We start from the raw sequence: 17,702 nt of genomic DNA on the forward strand, positions 1-17,702 counted from the left end.
TAACTGATGGAGAGGCCAGCTATGCATCACAACAACTGATAAAATAGTGCGAATATTCACTGGTTTTACTATAGGACTAAAAGTCTGAGTATAATCCAAACCGGGTCTTTGATTGAAACCTTTTGCCACTAGTCTGGCTTTAAATCTGTCAATTGAGCCATTAGCAAGCCTTTTAACCCAAAACACCCACTTGCATCCAATGATGTTGCAGCCCGTGGGAGGTGGTACCAGATGCCATGTATCATGGTGCATAAGAGCTGTAAGCTCTAAGGACATTGCAGCACGCCACTGAGGGTCAATTAAGGCCTGAGTCACCGATATAGGTTCCACAGATGGAGGTAATGGATGTTTGGTAACCATGAACAAGCTTTTAGGCTTATAGATGTTGTTCATAGATCGAGTAACCATATGATAGGGACAAGGTTCATCAATAGGAAGTACCACAGGAGCATGACTAATAATTAAATTTTCAGAGGAAGTTTCAGTTTGAGCAGGAGAACATACTTGTGAGGGAACTGACGTTGGAGGTGAAGCTACCAAAGGTGATGAAGGAGCAGCTGTACCCAATGCAGAAGCAACTGATGCTGGTGATCGTGCAGGATATAACAATGGCAAGTTTATGGCAACCAAGTGAGAAGAACTGAGAGCACTGGTTGCAGGTTGGGATTTTGTAGAAGAACAAGTATTAGTTGGAGCCATGGGAAAGACAGTCTCATCAAAGAGCACATGTCTGGAGTGATATACTTTTCTGCTGAGAAGATCTAGACATAAATAAGCATTTTGGGTTAAAGAGTAACCCACGAAAACACATGACACGACTTTGGTTTGAAGTTTATGTGTATTGTAGGGTCTATCAAGGGATAGCAGAGACACCCAAACTGCTTTAGTTTCATGTAATTGGGATTTTAATGGAAAAGCAATTCGAAGGGTGTTTTGTTATTCAGAGTGGAGGTTGGCATACAATTGATCAAGTATGTTGTAGCTTGAAATGTATAAGGCCAGTAGGAAGGAGGCATTTAGGCATCGGTGAGAAGGGTGAAACCTGTTTCAATAAGGTGTCGATGTCGTCTTTCAGATATTCCATTTTGCTGTGGAGTGTGAGGAGCAGTGGTATAATGACCAATGCCATGAACAGATAAATAATTTTTAAGAGCAATGTATTCACCTCCATTGTCAGAATATAGACTTTTGATTTTGGTGTTGAACCTATTTTCCACAAGATTTCAAAATTGAGGAAAGATAGTGTGAACACATGATTTATGAGATATAGGATAAAGCCATATATATTTAGAGGGTGTTTGGGAGTGTGGTAGCTGTTGCTTTTCAAATAGTTTTTCGTGCCGAAAAGCATGCCAATAATGTTTTTTTATTTTTAAAAAATTATTTTTGATATCAGCACATCAAAACGATCTAGAAAGTACAAACCGAACTCAATTTTAGCAAAAAAAAAAGTTTTGAATTTTTTCGAAAAGCAGGTCACACCTCAATCCCAAACGGCCCATTAGTATAGTGGTTAACAAAAATAATGTAGTATTTTGAACCATCAATACCAGGATCATGAGCCGGACCCCAAACATCAGTATAAATGTATTCGAGGGGTGTTGTACTAACAAAACCATGAGATTGAAATGTTTGTTGGTGGGTTTTATTGTGAGAACATGAGACATAAAGAGATGAATTTTCTTTTGTTTTTCTGACAGGTAAGGACAAAGTGCGGATAAGATGCTGAGCAATTTTGGAAAATGGATGACCAAGTCGTTTGTGCCATCTATCTGTTGTTGTGCGTTCATGAACATAAGCAATAGCAGGTTTGGAAGCCATAGTCATTGTTTCTGGAAAAGGGTACACGTCATCCTCACATGCACCCTTTAGTAGTGTTGCCCCTGTGATCCGATCCTTCACAAGAAAATAAGAGGGATGAAACTCAAGATAGACATTATTTTGTTTAGTAAAGTGATGAACATAAATTAAATTTTTTTTAATTTCAGGAACACGTAGTGTCTTTCAAATGAAAAACACAGGTGGGGGAGATGAACGATAATGACCTAGTATGAGATACTTGCAAACCTAATCCATGACCAAGCACTACTTCATCTGTACCATCATATTCAGAATGAATAGATAGATTTGAAAGATTAGTCATCATATTGTGAGAGGTTGTCGAATCCACTAGCCATTTCGAATCCTTGCTTTTTGAGGATGCAACACAATTTGCAGAAAAATCAGATGAATTGCTTTTGGAACAGGTTTTAGTCGTGTGACCCAATTGATCACATAGCTGACACTTAGGTTTATATTTGCGAAAACCTGAATTGTATGTGCTTCGTTTGGTGCTGCTACGGTTTTTGGAGTAAAAACGTTGTCCACTATTTCCAGCAGGAAAATGCCTTCGTTGAGTAAAATTTGTTGTTGAGACTAGCGGCTGCATGGTTTGTTGTTCCAACCGACGAAGAAAACTTTCATGGCCAATTAATAAATCATGTAGCTCCTTAAACTTAATGGGATGTTCTCTGGCTCGTATTGGTGCAGCAATTTCCCTAAAGTCTGAACCCAGGCCATATAAAACATAAAGAGTCAGATCATCATCAGTAACAGGATGATCAATCCTAGCAAGTTCATCAGTTGTAAGTTTAATCGCCTAGAGAAATTCAGTGACAGTCCTACTGCCACGATGATTGAGGGTGAGATCCTCCTTCAACTGCATCACATGAGTGTGTGATTTTCCTGCATACAAACGTGTTAGTTTGTTCCATGCTTCATAGGAGGTTTTGCATGAAGCAAGCAGAGGTGTGATGGTGGTGGATGTTGAGGCTAGCAGTGTATGAAGAATTAATTTATCTTGCCGAATCCAGTGAGAGTTTGCAGCTTTGGAGACAACAGAGTTTTCTGTATCAATTGCAGAACACTGGAGATCACCAGTAACAAAATTTATGAGATCATAGCCAATAAGTAAGGCTTCAAACTGTGCTCTCTATTGTTGAAAGGTGGAGGCTGTAAGTTTTTCATTGATGGTAGTAGCAGAATTGATAGTGATGATTTGGTCAGGGGTTGAATTGATGGACGCGGAAGAAGACATTGTGAAGGCTTAGGAACGATACTCGTTAGAGATTGAAACGCTTTGATACCATAAAGAAGAAGACAAAAGTTTTGATTTTTTCTTTAATTCATTCAACTACAGAACATAATATATATACAAGATACAGAGTGCTAAGTATGGAAGGCTTATAAAGGAAAGAATAGAAATCGAATCCCTGATTCTAGTTATAGTAATAGTAAGAATACAAGAAACCGATCCTAGTATACATTGACTAATCCTTGATTGTAGCTTGCAATGATTATTGATTTATATTGTCATGAATCCTGTCGTTGCATGAAGTTGATCATGTAATAATAATTCACGTGAGTTGGCAGTGTAATCTTCCTTGATGTTGTCATGAATCCTGCAATAATGGCTTCCATGAGGTGGCAGTATGGTTTTCCTTGATACATACCTCTTTTGAACAGACGTGTAGGAGTTTAGCTCATGTTCGTCAGAAGATTGACAAAAACACATAAAGAAATATTTTTTTTTCGAAACCTTGTTTGAGCTCTTTTTTGCTCTTTTTATCCTTCTCTTTTGATACCAAAATCATCAGGTTTTCATAGGTTGATCAGGAGTCTTCATAATGCTAAATTCATTCCTTTTTATCTGGTCTTTAAGATTGAATAAATCCTTCAGAATTTGCACAAAAAAAAAATGGTTCTGCTGCTGTCGCAATTTTTTGTTCCAACTTAGGCTCTGATTCTGACTTGGTTTCGTACGATATTTGACCATCCTAGGTATATTCTGTGACTCATGACATGTTGAAAAATTGACGTGCACCTTTATTAGGTCCTAGGGATCATTGTTCTTATGGCAGATTCTCAGTTAGATTTAGATGCTCAACATTGTCAGATCAAGAATCTTTTTGACCAACTAGATTACTGTCAGATTCTGTTATATAAAACAATTTTATCTCACTTTGACTACTCATCAAAGTTGTAGTCCTAGACACGTAGATGATTTTAGGCTTTTGAATCGCTTGATTTCAATATCAGAAGCTCAAGATATTCTCGTTTGATTATCTAACGAGAAGGTAGAGAATTCTGATATGCAAAGGATCCTGACCCAAGTTTTGCACTAAAAACTCTATTTTCATCACAAATTTTTTGATTTGTTCTTAGATCATACTCTCAGTCATATCAGGATTCTCGGCATTTGTTAGTTTTTGAATTAGACACGGAGATTCTTTTTGACTAACTAGATTACTGCCAGATTATGTTCTCTAAAATGATTTTATCTCACTTCGACTCCTCATCAAAGTTGTAGTCCTAGACGCGTAGATGAATTTGGGCTTTTGAATCGCTTGATTCTGATATCAGAAGTTCAAGATATTTTCATTTGAATATCTAACATGAAGGCAAAGAATTCTGCTGGGAGAAGGATATTGACCCGAGTCTACACTAAAAAAACTCTATTTTCATCACAGATTTTGTGATTTTTGTTCTTAGTACATACTCTCAGTCATATCGGGATGCTCGGTAGAGTCGATTTCTGAATTAGAACATGATACCCTTTTTGACCAACCAAATTACTGCTAGATTCTGTTCTGTAAAATGATTTTATCTCACTTCGACTTCTTCTTCAAAGTTGTAGTCCTAGACACGTAGATAAATTTGGGCTTTTGAATTTCTTGATTTTGATATCAAAAGCTCAAGATATTCTTGTTTGAATATCTAACATGAAGGCAGAGAATTCTGCCAAGGGAAGGATCTAGCCCAAGTTCACGGGATTGATTCGAAGGATTTATTTTGGACCAAAGACTGAATTGAAAAGTGCTAAAATGAGGGATTAAATTGAAGAAGGATATTGAAAGCTGGAGAGGGGGGCTGGATCACCATAAATGACATGATTTTTACCACACCGAATAAGGAAAATAAGACTTTGCAACTGCACCCTCCATCTGATTTCTTTCATTTTTTATCTATAAATTCTTGTTGTTTTCCTTTCTGATCACGCCTAATTTTTGGAGCTAAAGACCACGTTTTTGTTGCCTCATTTCAAAGGGAGCAGCTGGCCCTATGGAAGGAAAGAAAAGAGCCACACCATCCTCTAAAACTGGAAAGAAATCAGATGTAAGCACAAAATTAAAATCAGAATATTGCAGTTTTCTTTTTGCGTTTTTTTTTACTGCAAATCAATAGGAATTTGCATCCTAGGATTAATGCATTGAATCCTTTCTATATAGAGACATATTTATACTATATATAAGCCCTTCTAATGACCTAACGGGAGAAGAAAAAAAAAGAGCATAAAAAGAAGAGAAAAATAGAGAGAAGAGGGCAAAAAAAAAATAGCAAAAGACGTGCAGATAAAACATAGAGAACATGAGTTTCTGTTCATTACTGTGAAAGGAGAAAAAAAGGAAATAAAAAGCAGAACAGAGTAAGAGGGAAAGAAAAGGAAAGAAAACAAGAAGAAGCATGGAAAAGAGGCCAAAAAACCAGCATGGCCATTTTTTTTTTTTTACGCGCGAGAATCAGTAGCCAGCGACCGGGTGCAGCAACTGCAATGTCATCTCCTTCGCCTATTTTAGCGCCGGGTAAGTCCATGCATTCTGTTTTCTTTGCATTTTAATGATATATGTTACTTTGAAAACTTTTGTGGTTACTGTTCAAGTGAATTATAATTCACTTGAACAGTTTGTTTAAATTTTGTTAATAATAAATCTGCACATATCCTTGAAAGAAGCGTTAATTATAATCGAGGACATTTCAAAAAAAATTTACTCCACAGTTTAAGAGCCGTGAGAGTATAAAACACTAAAAAAATAGGTTTTTTTTTAAGCGCTCTAGATTTCTAAATTTTTGTCCCTCGCAATTTACGAGTCACAACCTCTTGAAATACTAAGTGAAAAATGAGCTTCCGAATCACATGGAATCTCCTTAGATTTCTATCCTAATAAATTTAGTTTGAATCAAACCTAGGAAAACTGATGGGATTAGAAAACACTAACACCATAATAATTATGAAGCAAACCAAACACTAAGCAACTTACCTTAGGTAGGGCGTACTAGGGGTGGTAATACCTTCCATTTACGCAACCAGTTCCTTGCCTTAGAATCTCTGAAAGACCAGTTAGGATTCCTAGTGATCAAAATACTAGGTGGTGACTCCTTTACATAAAACAAATAAAAAACTAAATTCAATCGAGGGTCACCACGAGGGTGCGACAAACCTAACATTGTAGTGAAATACAAGAATATAGTATTATTTAAAGATGTGTTTTCATTTAAGGAAGTTAAAGAAAATCATTTCTCTAAGATAATGACGGAAGTTAGCTCAAGTACTTGTCATCAATCAAAAGATGATAAATTTGAATGTAGAAGGAGTAAAAGGGGAAAAAAAATTAATCCTGATTTTCAAATATATTTGTTAGAAAATATATAGCACCTTTGAATCTCGAACTCGTGACCTTACATTACTTCTACGAGTTAACTATTAAGCTAAAACACAAAACTTGCATTTTTTCTGTATTTTAACACGAAAAATTGCCCCCATGTATGTTTTATTCAACGCGTTATTTGGTGGGAAATGGAATATAAGCTTAAAGGAAGAGTGTTTTAAGAGAGAGTTAAAGATATCAGAATCGGAGCTGTTAGAACCTAAAAGAACACAGAATTACCTCATCATTTTCCAAAACAATGTACGTGAGAACTGCATTATTTCTGTTGGGATCATTAATTAATCTTGTGGTTATTGACGGGACAGTGATATTGATGTTTAATTAATTGATGATTCTTTCTGGTTTCCCTTCGTTTATCATTTCCTTCGCTGAAGCAGACAAGCAGTCACACTCTTCGGTCTTAGAATACTACTACTTGGGTGGATCCCAGCATCTCTGGTAGCAATTTGACGATAGCATATAGGACCATGGGAATTCCTTTAACAAAGTTTCAGCGGCTTCTGGGGGTTCTGAATAAACATGCGTAAGCAAGAAAAAATCAATAATTTCTTTAAGGTATCAACCATTTCCTTGAACTTGTGCGAACGGTCAGCTAGATTGAAATTGATGATAATGTTTTTAGGCAAGAAATTGATGATTGATTTTTAAGAAAAAAAGAAGAGACAGAATATAATGATATACATGGAAATTGAAAAAAAGAAGAAGAAAAGCATCAGAGTTGAGAACTCGGACAGCATCAAGATATCAGTGGGAGTTTTCTAGACAACATTCAAGGTAGAACTTCGATCAGTACTATGAGAAAAATGATTTGCAACATAGGAAGGCCAGTACAGGTGAAACTCGATCTTGTACAGGATATTGGGGTTCTCGAAGGTCACTAGAGATGGTTTTATATAGCCTTGTACGAACATGAAATCACCGGTGCCTCCCACGACAGGAAGATCAATAACCTTGATGTTGTGAGCAGTTCCAATTACGGAGACCGATCCCTTGTAGTGCTTCAGTTCTAAAGTGATCTTCTCCATAACAACGTTGGTGAGTCCATCAAGACTGGATGTTATGGAAACTCCTTCTGCCACTCCAACAACTTTTGAAGACGAGTTAGGTGAAATAGTCAAAAGATCGTGGTTAACAAACATGGATCCAAAGGGGGATGCGGAAGGACTAACGTCTGGTCCTGTCACGCCCTTCACTATGAGATACACTGTTTTGTTTATGGCTTCTTGTTGGTAGAGTGTAAAGTGGAGGCATTTGAATCCGCGGCAGTTGTGGGTGGAGGTGGAGGTGGAGGTGGAGGGGGAGGTGGCCATAAATGAAAGAGCAAGGAGTAAAATAGCAAGAACGTAAAGGTGTAGAGCTGGGTGAGCCATTGGCCTTATAAATTGTCTGGGCAAAACCTAGAACAGTCAGAATGACAAATACTTGAAACATGAACAGGTCATATTTATAGAACTCTCGCGGAACACCTCAGATAGAAAAAAAAAATCTCCAAAACAAGGAAGATTGTTAGCACATAAAAAGTTGTTTTTTACCAACCCACTAGTTTGTCAGTCCACATTTCGTAAACAATTTATTTTCAAAGGCAAAACGTATGGTTTTTAAGGGGAAAATGTCATGTTAATTATAATTCTTTTAATGATGGGCAAGGCAGAATAGCATGAATTAATTATGGTAATTATAAAAATTAATTATGTAACAATTATGGTTTCAAAAATCATAAAATAGATGGTTGAAGGGGAGATATTATGCATACCTTGCAACAACTCATTTGCCTTTATCCTCATTATTTTTTCAGCTTAGTTTGCTTTAGTTTTCTTAACTTTTTGCTACCTTTTCCCTCTATTCTGTAGCTTAGAGATATTTTGACTTTCCTTATTCCTTCATGTCGTAGACTTTTAAAAATATATATATTTTTTAAAAGTTAAATTGTTGGAATTTTGAGAGATTATTTGTAAGAGGATAATTTGGACCAATAGATGAATATTTTAGTGTCAAGGACAAAGGGTCTTCATTGTTGATAGTTTGAATTATATACTGCATTTTTTAATCTACATATTTATAGCCAAATTTTGTTGATAAATATTTAGCTATTATTTTAAAAAATTGATATGACTTCAATTCAAGTTGTGGATGTTTTAAAATTCTATTTCGGTAGGGATGATTCCATCATCATCTTTTTTGGTGCATATTTAGAAACTTGAAAAGTTTAATGAATTAAACCTTAAGTGATAGTAGTAAAAGATTTTATTTTATCTAACCACCTTGTAGTTAGCAAAGTTTTTGATTGAAGAAGCATCAAATCTATTAGATAATGAATCTAATAATATCGTTGTGGCAGTTGTATACATATAGAATAACAATGATTTTGTTTGTGAAAATTATATCTTGAATGAATTGAACAACATGCTCTATGATGTATATAGTTCAATCAAGAGTGCAAAGATACTATGAGATGTTTTGGATAAAAAATACAAGGTTGAAGATGTTGGTATGAAAAAGAATCATAATCAATAAATTTCTTGATTTCAATATGGTTAATTCAAATACTACTACTATATGCCAAGTTCAATAGTGTCACCTTATATTGCTTGATAATTATGTTAAAGGTAAGTTTATCAGTGAATGCTTCCAAACAGTTACAACTATTAAAAAATATCTATTATCTTGGAAAGACTTGAAAAATTATCTTAAGTATAAGCGCAAGAAAATAAGAGTTGAAAATGTCATCTTGAGATTGAGAATAGAAAAATACAATAAATTAGTCAAAATATAATTTTAAGGTCTCTAAAAGTGACAGCTTTATGCTCTTTAGAAATAAAATGATTGTAGTAGAGAGGTATCTTACTAATGACCTCTTTAAAATATTTAGAATGACCATTTTAACCAAAGATGTGATGAGCAGTAATCAGAATGGCTTTTCTTCCTACCAACTTGAGTCTTGTTATATATGATATAATAGGTTATGACATGTAAATTATAATTCTTTACAAACATTAATTAATCTTAAATTATGACTGATCAAGTATAGTTTTTTTAAGAAAATTATAAGTGTTAGCTTTGTGTAGATTCAAAATTCACAAAACTTTTTTTCTAAACAATTAAAAGAAATAGTGAACCTTTAATTCACTTGGATATTGGTAATTTAAAATTTATGTAAATTACACGTGGAACAATATTATATTACTTTTATAGATGATTGCACAAGGTATTATTATACCTATTTTTTTAGAAGCAAAGGTAAGGCTCTAGAAATATTTAAATATTATAAGAAAGAGGTTGAAAATCAACTTAATGAGAAAATAAAGGTAATAAGAAGTGATAAAAGTATAGATTACAAAATACTTTTTAGTGAATTATGTTTCTAGAATGGTTTTATCCACCAAACTTTCGCTGTTTATTCACTTCAACAAAATATCATTAAAAGAAATGATAAATATCAAGTTGATAAGTTTAAGAGCACCTGATAACTTGTATAGAGAGGCAATTTTGAGCACCCCATAAAAAGTTAGAAAATACACCATATAGATTGTAAAATAGTAGAAGACATTCTTACAAATACCTTGAAGTGTAGAGGTGTCTTGCAAAGATGGCAATACTTGATCTAAAAAAGAATAAGATGGAACCTAAAATTATGGACTATGTTTTGCTTCTTTTTTTTCTTGTATACAAGTCAAGTATTAAGGACTTTCAACCTAATATTGTAATGAAATACAAGAATATAATATTATTTAAAGATGTGTTTTCATTTAAGGAAGTTAAAGAAAAACATTTACCTAAGATAATGACTGAAGTTAGCTCAAGTAGTTGTCATCAATCAAAAGATGATAAATTTGAATGTAAAAGGAGTAAAAAGGTAAACAATAACAAAACAATTTGGTCCTGATTTTCGAACATATTTGTTAGAAAATAAACCTCAAATCTATCCCAAGACAATATCATATCCTGAAGCATTCTATTGGAAAAAGTCATATAATAGTGAAATTGAGTCTATCATAAACAATAATATATTAGAACTAGTAGAACTTTCACCCGAAAGTAAACAGTCATATAAAGCATTTTATTTATTTTTCTCTTACTCATTTAGATGATCTTTAATCATTTTGGTTCATTTTTTCCTTTTTGCCTAATGTTTTTTCTTAAGAATGTTTTATTTTTCAACTTTTATTTTTTTTTATTATTATTTTGAAAATATGTTGAAAATGGATTATAACTATTTCCCCTCTTTATAATACTTATAGTAAAATAAACTTTGGAAAATCTCTTTATTTTTCTTTGACTTTGTATATATTAGATTTGTAAAGAAATACAATAAAGTGCTTGAAAATAAAAGATAAGGTTTTACAAATACAGATAAAAACAATGTTATATATATGAAGGTGGTCAAATTGAGAGGCAATCAATCTCAAAATAAAATATAAATAGGTTAAATCAAGAGGACCAAACTCGACATAAAACTTAAATTGATTAATTTGAGAGATGACCAACCTCAATATGAAATCTAAATAGATAAAATCAAGAGGTGACCAATATCAACATGAAACTTAAATAGGTCAATTTGAGATGTGACTAATCTCAACATGAAACTTAAATAAATCAACTTGAGAGGTGACAAATCTCAACATGAAATCTAAATGGTCAAATTAATAAGCAACTAACCTCAAGTTGAAATATAAATGGATCAAATCAAAAAGCAACCAACCTTAATAGGAAATTTAAATGGATCAACTTGATAGACGACCAACCTCAATATGAAACCTATGTTAGTCAACTTAAGAGGCGAACAACCTCAACATCAAATATAAATGGTTTAAATCAAGAGGTGGTTAACTTCAATATGAAACTTAAATAGATCAACTTGAAAGGTGACCATCCATAATATGAAATCTAAATAAGTTAAATTGAAAAGCGAACAACCTTGATATGAAACTTAAATAGGTTAACTTTATATGTGATCAACCTCAACATGAAATCTAAAAGGATCAAATCGAGAGATGACCAACCTTGCAATGAAACATAAATGGGTCAACTTAAGAGACAATCAATCTCAACATAAAATTTTAAATATGTCAGATCAAGAGGCAACCAATCTCGGTAGAAAACTTAAATGAGTCAATTCAGAAGGCGAACAAACTCAACATGAATTCTAAGTGCTATCTTGATTTTAGATTTTATTTTGACTTACTTATCAACAAAATTCAATTAAAGATATTCTAATTGCTCAGCTTAAGCTTGTTATATATCTTTTTCCTTGATTTTTTTTATGCACAACAACTTATTTTGATTTTATCATAAAGTGAAACATAAATTGTATTTTTTAAAAGTTTAATCTTTCTTTTTTAAAACATTGATAGCTTTTTCAAAGATGTTTGATTTTAGAAGTGTCTTTAAATTCAATCATTGACTTGTTTGAATTGTTTAGGTGACATAGTTACTTTATAGGCTCACTATAGATTTTCCTTTTCATGTTCTCCATCTTTGGTCGCTAAATAGGCATGGTTAATACATCCTCTTAACTTGGCCCATTTTTATTTTGTTTGATGTTTTCCCCAAGTGCAATCTAATTATTTTGCTTTAATTACTAATTATTTTCATCAATATCATGAAGAAAGTGTTTCCTCTACCAATCATGACTTATGATGGATTTTTAAAAAAAAATGATCATTTAGCTACTATAATTGCCATGGATTCTTTCAAATATAGTTGTTCCCAACTCATCTAGATGTGTTCATATTTTTTAGTACAAATCATTAAACACATATGCATCCTCATTGTCGCAGGGGACATCTCAAAGATATGATTATGTAAAAAGGGTAAAATTAAAGAAAAGAGTTGCCACTTAATTTTATAGTTACTAGGAATCCTAGCTAGTCTTTCAAATATTTTTTAGTAAGAGACTAATTATGCTAAAAAAATATATAAAAATCACCCCAAAAACATCTTACCTAGGTAAGATGTATTGTTATTTGATTTTAATGATAAAGATATCTATTGTACATACATGCTAATATTTTGCATAAGCTAAATACTTGTATTTATTGGAGATAGAAATTCCTAGGATAGTGATTTGGGATTTAGCCTTCACAACGAATCTTAATCCTCGCTTAGGGCGGCGCATGCAGTGGTTTTGGATTGTCAAAAATGGTTGTCTGCTATCTCAGATTATTCTTTGTTGTCTCCACTTCCATTATAAGTGGCGTGTATGCTCCAAATCTGGCTAGTTTATCGTCGATAACCATTTTTTTTTCCTTCCTTCATTTCTATCTCCTACCTTTGAGTTTTTATTGTTGTTTTTTAGTTATTTTTCTTTTTTTTGAATTTTTTTTATTTTCAATTTAATCATCGGTTCTTAATTTGTATATATAAGGTATTTTAATTTGGTCCTTATACTTTTAATTTCTTTTTTTTTCTTGCTCTCTTGTCAAAGTTTTTATGGCTTAATTTGATCTTTCAAATCAAGTTTATGATATTTGTTTTTTCAATGATAATAATGATTTCAATTCAGTCCCTTTTCTTTTGATTTCTTATTAATTTTTTTGTTTTTTTGGCAAAGTTTTTATAGTTTTCAATTATATCCTTCAAATCAAATTCATGGTTTTTATTTTTTCAGCAATAACAACAACAACAACAATCATGATAATACTAATAATAATGATGATGCTAATAAAAAAATATTAATGTAATGTTACTTATAATAATAATAATAATAATAATAATACTTTTTAATAATATAGTTATAGTGATCTTAATTCTTATTTTTTGAATTGTTATTTTTTAAAATCCTTTTGTATATATGATTGGAATTTCTTTTTTTCTTTTCAATTACATCCTTTAAATATTTTTTGAATTGGACTTCGTGATCTTCTAAATTGAATGTTTCAAATTTAATGATTCAGGTTATAAGTTTAAAAAAATAACATTTTTTTATATAAAAAAGCTTTATAATTTATTTATTTTTTAATTAGATTATTCCAATCATATAATTTAAACAGCAAATTTAACAAGATATCTTGTGTTAACTTAACTCTAATTAGCTTTTTTATATTTTTTAATAAGCAGTTTTTTATATTTGTTTTACTTGTTTTAAGTATATAAATATTAATGTTTTTTTGTTCAAAAAATTATTAGCCACGCCCCGAAGCACGGGTATCATGGCTAGTGTTTGTGGCTGCATATTTTTTCTGGAAAGTATTAGGAATAAAAGATATTTTATATTGCAATCCAGCTATATGTGACGTATTTAAGAATGGATTGGAAAATTAATTTGGGATTCACAATTTTACTCAAGGATACTTTTAAAACGAAGGAAAGAAAATTGAATCCGATTTACGACACCGTAATACTGAAAAATAAATTATTAAGCTGCATTTGAAAATGTAATTATAGTTGTTTTTCAAAATATTTTTCATTTAAAAATATATTAAAATAATATTTTTTTAGTTTTTTTAAAAATTATTTTTAATATCAGCACATCAAAATGATCTAAAAACATCAAAAAAAATATTAATCTGAAATAAAAAAAATAAAAATATTTTAAATTTTTTAAAAATATTTTTGAAATGCAAAAATAAACATTCCTTTATTGCTTTATATTAATCAATTGTAATCAACAATGGATAGCAAACAAGAAGGATTTTACTTTAAAGATTACTGGAAAATCAAAATCATAGTTAAAGATTTTTAATGTGGTTGCGATTGCTTTTCAAATAATTTTTTATGTCAAAATACATGTTAATAATATTTTTTTTATTTTTAAAAAATTATTTTTAATATCAGCACATCAAAATAATTTGAAAATACTAAAAACATGTTAATTTAAAGTTTAAAAAAATTAAATTTTTTCAAAATCATTTTTGAAACGAAAAAAACAAGTAGCCCTTTCTATTTACTACATTGGAATGGAAATTATACATGTACAGAAAGGAAACCGTGTTTACCTGTAGAAATAGTATAACTATATAAATTTTACTAAATTGTTTTATTGTGTCAGTTTCAAAATTAAATTTCTTGGTTTTTTATTTGTAAATAAGTTATTTTTATTATTTTTCTTTTTATTTCTGGATTTTTTATCATTTTATATTTGGTTTATTTATCACCATTTGTTTTCTTATTTTTATATTTTAATTATTTTCTTTACACTTTTTTTGAAAAAAAATCATTTTTATTTTTTATACTTGGAATATTATCACTCTACACTTGACTTATTTATCCCATTCTTTTGTTTTTATCTTTATTTTTTTTGTATTTTTTTAATTTTTTCTTTACATTTTTTTTAATTATTATATAAAGACTAAAGAAATAGTGTTTCATTGTATCAATTGCAACATTAATTTATTATCCCGTTACATTAAAAATTTATTTGGAATTTTACATATTTTTATTAAGACATATAATATTTATTATAGTTTATTATATGTAAGCATTAACTTTTTAATTTATAGTTATATGTTTTACTTAATGTCAAAAAATGACACGACCAAAAGCTTGATGTCTTTTCCCAAGTGCAGGAGTGTCGAAGTAATAAATAACCCGGCAAGACCGGGGTCGAACCACAGAGAGGTTAATTGTATAGATTATAAATAACAAGACAACAAAACAACAACAACAATAACAATAACAACAATAACACTCAGTACGTGGCGTTGTTACACCTGAGAATGATCCAAAAGATCGGGTCACAGGTTTCCAGCCTATATACTAAGTTTTATGAAAAGATCAAGAGGATATATTACAGAATGTAAATAATAATAATAATAACAATAACAATAATAACAATAATAAAAGTAGAAGATGAAGAAATTAATGAGAACTTTGAGATGAAAGATTAACGTAAGGATTAAACAATGATAAAAACAAATGTCAAGGTTAGAGGATCCACTAATGGTACTTCAAACAAGTATAATATAAACTCTTATTACTCAATTGGAAACCACACATAAAGGAGGTTCCAATCAGATTATAAATTGTTAACATGATTACATTAGTTATCTTATTCGAATAAAGCTAATACTTGTAAATGTTGGCAGGCATTCATGATTATAACTTATGTTAACAACAAATCAAGTCCCTTTCATAGCTCAGGTGTCGGTTATACCATACAGTATGGGCTATGAAAGTACCAAGTATTTGTTGTACCAAGTGTTATACAACATAAATCTAGATTAACCATTTAACAAGCAAAGTATTAAAAGTGAACAAGATAACAAATATAAAACATGTTAGTATCCAACGTTAAGGTCCATATTAAGTTTATATTATACTTATTCTTACACCATTAGTGTACCCTTTTCACCTTGACATAATTAACTTAACTAAACATAATGAAAGAAAGAAACATAAATAAACAAGATAAGAACATAATTGAGAAAGAAGTTAACTAAGTAAAAGAAAGGAAATGAAGTGCATGAACTTGATATTAATGAAAGCAAAACATAAGCAATACAAAGAGAGAAAGCAAGAGCATGATCTTGATCTGGAAACCAAGATGTCTCAATACATGGTAAGTGCCTCCTTTTATAGGCCAAAATTGGGAACTATTGATTTGTTGACTAATTGATGAGTGGGTGGCCACATCTTGACTAGATAACAATCCTTATCTTCTTGTCTGATCAAGACGTCATTGCTAACATCATAATTTGCCCAGAATCCTCAAGAATGTTCTAGGAAATTGTCTCAGATTTCCAACAAAAAAAAGATGAGGTCATTTGGACTTCTAGAACTCAAGATATGGGTTGAACACTAAATAGTGTTTGGGCTGCAGGACAGCTTCGGACTTCTTCGTTGTTCCTTCAATTTGGACTTCAAAACGACCTTTTCAAATCTTGGGCTCCTCATGAAAGTTGTAGGCTTTTGTCTTACCTTTCTATCCATATAAAGTGGACCTAAATCCGAAATCTAGAGCTCCAGATATGATCCAATTACCGAGCAATGTTCCGGTTTGGACTGCACCGACATCTCTTTTCTAAGTTTGGTCATCTCTTTGTCCTTTAACTTTCAATGCTTAAACTCATCAATCAATCCTTTTATTTATGTGATAGTCCTGCATTTAAAATGAGCATTTACCATAAATTAAGGTATCTTATAATATCAAACTTGTTATTATAAAACATGCTTTAGTTAAGGAGTTATTGATACTTCAAGTGCAAAATGATGATATAAAACCTTGATAAACATGCACTTTTAAGTACTAATCACACCCCCCAACCAGCTTATTACTAGTCCCTAGTAATCTAAAGCGTTAAAATAGAGAAATAATTTGCAAGTTCCACAAAGCAAGGCATTCATCATTCAACTTCCATTAATCTATCCAGATAAACAAACTCTCATTAAATTTATATTCCTGCTTCATACTTCTTAAACAAGATATTAATAAACCTTCTTTTTGTGTGCTCAATGAAAACATAGATGATGGGGCTTTTGTTGGAAGAAAACAATATCATGTTCAAATGTTTAAGGTGAACTTCCTTGGGTTGGGATTTTTTTTCTTCTTTTTTTTTTTTTCCTTTTATTTTCTTTTTATTTATATACACATACAACTTAAAACACAATGTATCTTTAACCCATGTAACGAGTTTTAGGCTAATGACTCCCAGACCAGTTGGTCTTAGGGCATTAGGTGTTGAGACACCCCTACGAGCTTAACAACTCGGGTTGCAGATACTGATACGTAGATAGTGCAATGTTTGATTCCCTTAAGCTTTTCTCCTTAACCCATGTAACAAGCTTTAGGCCAATAGCTCCCAAGTCAGTTGACTTTAGGGTATTAGGTGTTAAAACACCCCTTCGGGCTTAATTGCTTAGGTTAGGGAGGCTACGAAACCAAACTTATCCACGTTTTATTATCATCAATACTATCTTTTTTTTTTTTTTTTTTTTTTTTTTTTTGCAAATTATATACTATCCTTTTCCCTTAGTTGTTACCTTCAACAAAAGAACATAATTAATGTAATAATCCAATGTGCAACCCACAATCATATGTTAAAGTGTGTGTGTGAAAATGAAGGTTTAATAATACTTGTTAAATGAGTATAGGAGCAGAATCAAGTGATAACAATGTGAGAGTTTGTAAACCTGAATATTTCAAGAAGTATTATGATAGACCTTGGTAATGAAACTTACTAAGATGCGTCTCTAGAGTCAATAAAATTGATTCCATACTCTGCCATCCTAATAACAATTTTGTCAAATGGTTTTAATAATAGCAAAAACAATTAGCAAGTT

The sequence above is a fragment of the Populus alba genome, chromosome 5, assembly GCF_005239225.2.
Source record: "Populus alba chromosome 5, ASM523922v2, whole genome shotgun sequence".
Classification (NCBI taxonomy): Eukaryota; Viridiplantae; Streptophyta; class Magnoliopsida; order Malpighiales; family Salicaceae; genus Populus; species Populus alba.